A 6821-nucleotide genomic window follows, 5' to 3' on the forward strand; every position below is an offset into this window, starting at 1 on the left:
GCCTTAACCTAACCTATGTTGCGCCTTAACCTAACCTATGTTGCGCCTTAACCTAACCTATGTTGCGCCTTAACCTAACCTATGTTGCGCCTTAACCTAACCTATGTTGCGCCTTAACCTAACCTATGTTGCGCCTTAACCTAACCTATGTTGCGCCTTAACCTAACCTATGTTGCGCCTTAACCTAACCTATGTTGCGCCTTAACCTAACCTATGTTGCGCCTTAACCTAACCTATGTTGCGCCTTAACCTAACCTATGTTGCGCCTTAACCTAACCTATGTTGCGCCTTAACCTAACCTATGTTGCGCCTTAACCTAACCTATGTTGCGCCTTAACCTAACCTATGTTGCGCCTTAACCTAACCTATGTTGCGCCTTAACCTAACCTATGTTGCGCCTTAACCTAACCTATGTTGCGCCTTAACCTAACCTATGTTGCGCCTTAACCCAACCTATGTTGCGCCTTAACCCAACCTATGTTGCGCCTTAACCCAACCTATGTTGCGCCTTAACCCAACCTATGTTGCGCCTTAACCCAACCTATGTTGCGCCTTAACCCAACCTATGTTGCGCCTTAACCCAACCTATGTTGCGCCTTAACCCAACCTATGTTGCGCCTTAACCCAACCTATGTTGCGCCTTAACCCAACCTATGTTGGGCCTTAACCCAACCTATGTTGGGCCTTAACCCAACCTATGTTGGGCCTTAACCCAACACACGTTGGGCCTTAACCCAACACACGTTGGGCCTTAACCCAACACACGTTGGGCCTTAACCCAACACACGTTGGGCCTTAACCCAACACACGTTGGGCCTTAACCCAACACACGTTGGGCCTTAACCCAACACACGTTGGGCCTTAACCCAACACACGTTGGGCCTTAACCCAACACACGTTGGGCCTTAACCCAACACACGTTGGGCCTTAACCCAACACACGTTGGGCCTTAACCCAACACACGTTGGGCCTTAACCCAACACACGTTGGGCCTTAACCCAACACACGTTGGGCCTTAACCCAACACACGTTGGGCCTTAACCTGCTCTGTAATTGTCATACGACGCGTTAAATTAGTGTAGTGTTGCCTAACTGCAACCCCCGCAATATAGTTTGCTACTCGCACTGCCCGGTCCCCAGTGTATCGCTTCATGTTAAACACCTTGCAGCTATACACTGTAATGTGGATGGCAGCAGGACGTACATGCTCAATGCCCTTTGCAGTTGTTCATTGGCATTTGCAGTTGTTCATTGGCATTCGCATGGCGAAGCACTTAGCCTACGCTGTGGTACGGCCTGTGTCAACTGTCCGCTGATGTTGTACGTCCAAATCACACACTGTACTGCACATTGGTCCTCATGTACTGAATGATACATCGTGGTACATGTGACCGTACAACGACTGCGCCAACAACGGCGAACCATGCGGTCCAAATGTTGTGCACTCAGCTACGTGTCGTCTCCCTATAAGAGCTGGATTGCAGTGTGGTATGCCCTGGATGGCGATCAGCATGAGCCGTCTGTTGATGTAGTGGCGCGTGTTGTCAGACGTAGTCGTCTCTTCTCACACACCGTGATAGCATGGTGCACTGCGTTCCACATCTGCGACATGCGACAGAGGCCGGTTGACAGTCGTTCGCGCAATGGACATCGCATACGTACGGGGGCCACCTTCCACGTGTTCGCGAAGCGTGCACATGTTGTTGCGTGTATGTGGGCAGACATAGTGTGTCGTGACACCTGACACAGGCATGCAACAATCGTTGAATTTGCAAATGGCGATGGACGCCTACGTTTGCTGGTGACGTTACGCAAATGAACAACTGGTAAACCGTTGTGGTGCGGTTGTTCTCGCTAGAGGTGAATCAGTGATGGCGACGATCGGTTGAGCTACCAACCGGTTGTTCCAGCGATACCCACCATGCCCACGAACGTGAATGGCATCTGGGTGTGAAGCGATACGCGGCGGTGGCTGGGTGGGACCGTCCCCGGCCGGTGAGGGGGGGCCTCCCGGCGTGCTGGCCGCGCGGTGCGTGGGCGCACGCGCTACAGCCGGCTGGTGGGGGCGGCCAGTGGCAGGCGCGCCGGCCGACGGAGGCGGCAGGCGGCGCAGCTGCGCGCCGGCGCACCCTGCACGCGGCGCCGTGCGGCCAAAGTAGGTCCTCGCGGGCCCGGTGCGAAGCGCGGTGGACATCTGCAGTGTGCTGGTCCGATTGAGGACTGTGTGCGCTGAGGATGCGCCGCCGCCCGGCGCTCGGCGCCGCGACGCCGTCTGCTGCTCGGTCGCCTCTGCGGTTCTCGCAGGTGGTTTGTATCGCAGCTGTGCGGACGTGTTGGCGCGTGCGCTGTGCTGGGAGAGTTCGCTTCGGCACCCAAGTGGGGCTTTTGTCCTTCTGTGGCGCTGGCGTTGGAGCTGCCGGTCACCGTAGGTGGCGCGTGTTGTCTCCCGCCGGCAATGCCACGACAGCACGCTCCCGGGCCTCTGTCGGCAGCGGCAAGCTCAGTTGGGAGCACGGGTGGTCGCACCTAAAGCGTCTACTCGCCAAACCCCGGGCGATTGCGCCTCTCTCGAACCCGACCAAGTACTTAGGACGGCGCTGCGCGCCGCCGGGACCTGAGAGGGTTTCGAGGTGTATGGTGCAGGGGAGCTCAGCCTCCTCCTGTTTGCAGAATAATTGAGTGGACGCTTGCGTGTTCGCGCGGGCCCCCGGGACACACTCCCGGGCGGCCGGCTGCTCAGCTCTAGTTGACGCAGCTCCCTGGTTGATCCTGCCAGTAGTCATATGCTTGTCTCAAAGATTAAGCCATGCATGTCTCAGTACAAGCCGCATTAAGGTGAAACCGCGAATGGCTCATTAAATCAGTTATGGTTCCTTAGATCGTACCCACGTTACTTGGATAACTGTGGTAATTCTAGAGCTAATACATGCAAACAGAGTCCCGACCAGAGATGGAAGGGACGCTTTTATTAGATCAAAACCAATCGGTCGGCTCGTCCGGTCCGTTTGCCTTGGTGACTCTGAATAACTTTGGGCTGATCGCACGGTCCTCGTACCGGCGACGCATCTTTCAAATGTCTGCCTTATCAACTGTCGATGGTAGGTTCTGCGCCTACCATGGTTGTAACGGGTAACGGGGAATCAGGGTTCGATTCCGGAGAGGGAGCCTGAGAAACGGCTACCACATCCAAGGAAGGCAGCAGGCGCGCAAATTACCCACTCCCGGCACGGGGAGGTAGTGACGAAAAATAACGATACGGGACTCATCCGAGGCCCCGTAATCGGAATGAGTACACTTTAAATCCTTTAACGAGTATCTATTGGAGGGCAAGTCTGGTGCCAGCAGCCGCGGTAATTCCAGCTCCAATAGCGTATATTAAAGTTGTTGCGGTTAAAAAGCTCGTAGTTGGATTTGTGTCCCACGCTGTTGGTTCACCGCCCGTCGGTGTTTAACTGGCATGTATCGTGGGACGTCCTGCCGGTGGGGCGAGCTGAAGGCGTGCGACGCGCCTCGTGCGTGCTCGTGCGTCCCGAGGCGGACCCCGTTGCAATCCTACCAGGGTGCTCTTGAGTGAGTGTCTCGGTGGGCCGGCACGTTTACTTTGAACAAATTAGAGTGCTTAAAGCAGGCAAGCCCGCCTGAATACTGTGTGCATGGAATAATGGAATAGGACCTCGGTTCTATTTTGTTGGTTTTCGGAACCCGAGGTAATGATTAATAGGGACAGGCGGGGGCATTCGTATTGCGACGTTAGAGGTGAAATTCTTGGATCGTCGCAAGACGAACAGAAGCGAAAGCATTTGCCAAGTATGTTTTCATTAATCAAGAACGAAAGTTAGAGGTTCGAAGGCGATCAGATACCGCCCTAGTTCTAACCATAAACGATGCCAGCCAGCGATCCGCCGCAGTTCCTCCGATGACTCGGCGGGCAGCCTCCGGGAAACCAAAGCTTTTGGGTTCCGGGGGAAGTATGGTTGCAAAGCTGAAACTTAAAGGAATTGACGGAAGGGCACCACCAGGAGTGGAGCCTGCGGCTTAATTTGACTCAACACGGGAAACCTCACCAGGCCCGGACACCGGAAGGATTGACAGATTGATAGCTCTTTCTTGATTCGGTGGGTGGTGGTGCATGGCCGTTCTTAGTTGGTGGAGCGATTTGTCTGGTTAATTCCGATAACGAACGAGACTCTAGCCTGCTAACTAGTCGCGTGACATCCTTCGTGCTGTCAGCGATTACTTTTCTTCTTAGAGGGACAGGCGGCTTCTAGCCGCACGAGATTGAGCAATAACAGGTCTGTGATGCCCTTAGATGTTCTGGGCCGCACGCGCGCTACACTGAAGGAATCAGCGTGTCTTCCTAGGCCGAAAGGTCGGGGTAACCCGCTGAACCTCCTTCGTGCTAGGGATTGGGGCTTGCAATTGTTCCCCATGAACGAGGAATTCCCAGTAAGCGCGAGTCATAAGCTCGCGTTGATTACGTCCCTGCCCTTTGTACACACCGCCCGTCGCTACTACCGATTGAATGATTTAGTGAGGTCTTCGGACTGGTACGCGGCATTGACTCTGTCGTTGCCGATGCTACCGGAAAGATGACCAAACTTGATCATTTAGAGGAAGTAAAAGTCGTAACAAGGTTTCCGTAGGTGAACCTGCGGAAGGATCATTACCGACTAGACTGCATGTCTTTCGATGTGCGTGTCGTGTCGCGCAACACGCTACCTGTACGGCTCGCAGTAGCCGTGCGCCGCGTGCGGAACCACGCGTGCTTCTCAAAACTAACGCCAATGTTGTGTGGTACGAGCGCTGAAGCGCTGGAGCGGCTGGCCTGCGGCACCTGGCGCCTGGCGCCGGTTTTGAATGACTTTCGCCCGACTGCCTGTCCGCTCCGGTGTGGAGCCGTACGACGCCCATCGGCCGTGAGGCCGTTGGACACAGAACGCTTGAACAGGGGCCGCCACACGCCTACGTCCCGCCTATGCAACTGTCTTGAAAGAGACAGTGGAAACTAAGAAAAGATCACCCAGGACGGTGGATCACTCGGCTCGTGGGTCGATGAAGAACGCAGCAAATTGCGCGTCGACATGTGAACTGCAGGACACATGAACATCGACGTTTCGAACGCACATTGCGGTCCATGGATTCCGTTCCCGGGCCACGTCTGGCTGAGGGTCGGCTACGTATACTGAAGCGCGCGGCGTTTGCCCCGCTTCGCAGACCTGGGAGCGTCGCGGCCGCCTGTGGGGCCGGCCGCGCCTCCTTAAACGTGCGATGCGCGCCCGTCGCCTGGCGGTTCGCATACCGGTACTTACTCGGTAGCGTGCACAGCCGGCTGGCGGTGTGGCGTGCGACACCTCGTACAACGACCTCAGAGCAGGCGAGACTACCCGCTGAATTTAAGCATATTACTAAGCGGAGGAAAAGAAACTAACAAGGATTCCCCCAGTAGCGGCGAGCGAACAGGGAAGAGTCCAGCACCGAACCCCGCAGGCTGCCGCCTGTCGTGGCATGTGGTGTTTGGGAGGGTCCACTACCCCGACGCCTCGCGCCGAGCCCAAGTCCAACTTGAATGAGGCCACGGCCCGTAGAGGGTGCCAGGCCCGTAGCGGCCGCTGCGAGCGTCGGCGGGACCTCTCCTTCGAGTCGGGTTGCTTGAGAGTGCAGCTCCAAGTGGGTGGTAAACTCCATCTGAGACTAAATATGACCACGAGACCGATAGCGAACAAGTACCGTGAGGGAAAGTTGAAAAGAACTTTGAAGAGAGAGTTCAAAAGTACGTGAAACCGTTCTGGGGTAAACGTGAGAAGTCCGAAAGGTCGAACGGGTGAGATTCACGCCCATCCGGCCACTGGCCTCCGCCCTCGGCAGATGGGGCCGGCCGCCCGCGCGGAGCAATCCGCGGCGGGGTCGTGTCCGGTTGCCTTTCCACTCGCCGCGGGGTGGGGCCGTTCCGGTGTGCGGTGGGCCGCACTTCTCCCCTAGTAGGACGTCGCGACCCGCTGGGTGCCGGCCTACGGCCCGGGTGCGCAGCCTGTCCTTCCGCGGGCCTCGGTTCGCGTCTGTTGGGCAGAGCCCCGGTGTCCTGGCTGGCTGCCTGGCGGTATATCTGGAGGAGTCGATTCGCCCCTTTGGGCGCTCGGGCTCCCGGCAAGCGCGCGCGGTTCTTCCCGGATGACGGACCTACCTGGCCCGGCCCCGGACCCGCGCCGCTGTTGGCTCGGGATGCTCTCGGGCGGAATAATCGCTCCCGTCAGCGGCGCTTCAGCTTTGGACAATTTCACGACCCGTCTTGAAACACGGACCAAGGAGTCTAACATGTGCGCGAGTCATTGGGCTGTACGAAACCTAAAGGCGTAATGAAAGTGAAGGTCTCGCCTTGCGCGGGCCGAGGGAGGATGGGGCTTCCCCGCCCTTCACGGGGCGGCGGCCTCCGCACTCCCGGGGCGTCTCGTCCTGATTGCGAGGTGAGGCGCACCTAGAGCGTACACGTTGGGACCCGAAAGATGGTGAACTATGCCTGGCCAGGACGAAGTCAGGGGAAACCCTGATGGAGGTCCGTAGCGATTCTGACGTGCAAATCGATCGTCGGAGCTGGGTATAGGGGCGAAAGACTAATCGAACCATCTAGTAGCTGGTTCCCTCCGAAGTTTCCCTCAGGATAGCTGGTGCTCGTACGAGTCTCATCCGGTAAAGCGAATGATTAGAGGCCTTGGGGCCGAAACGACCTCAACCTATTCTCAAACTTTAAATGGGTGAGATCTCCGGCTTGCTTGATATGCTGAAGCCGCGAGCAAACGACTCGGATCGGAGTGCCAAGTGGGCCA

The 6821-nt window shown here is 56.7% G+C and overlaps 3 non-coding genes across 3 annotated transcripts in view; all 3 read left to right on the forward strand.

Moving 5' to 3' along the window:
• The first annotated feature begins 2756 nt into the window (after window positions 1–2756).
• LOC126447495 (small subunit ribosomal RNA) lies at window positions 2757–4666 on the forward strand. The gene has a single exon (XR_007583708.1). It is a non-coding gene; the product is annotated as a small subunit ribosomal RNA (ribosomal RNA).
• A 351-nt stretch (window positions 4667–5017) lies between these two features.
• LOC126447511 (5.8S ribosomal RNA) lies at window positions 5018–5172 on the forward strand. Its single transcript, XR_007583722.1, has one exon. It is a non-coding gene; the product is annotated as a 5.8S ribosomal RNA (ribosomal RNA).
• Window positions 5173–5360: 188 nt separating this feature from the next.
• LOC126447505 (large subunit ribosomal RNA) overlaps window positions 5361–6821 on the forward strand; it is a 4222-nt gene continuing 2761 nt past the window's right edge. Inside the window, exon 1 of the ribosomal RNA XR_007583717.1 lies at window positions 5361–6821. This exon is cut by the window's right edge and continues 2761 nt beyond it. This is a non-coding gene — a ribosomal RNA (large subunit ribosomal RNA).

Source organism: Schistocerca serialis, unplaced genomic scaffold (genome assembly GCF_023864345.2).
Source record: "Schistocerca serialis cubense isolate TAMUIC-IGC-003099 unplaced genomic scaffold, iqSchSeri2.2 HiC_scaffold_509, whole genome shotgun sequence".
Taxonomy (NCBI): Eukaryota; Metazoa; Arthropoda; class Insecta; order Orthoptera; family Acrididae; genus Schistocerca; species Schistocerca serialis.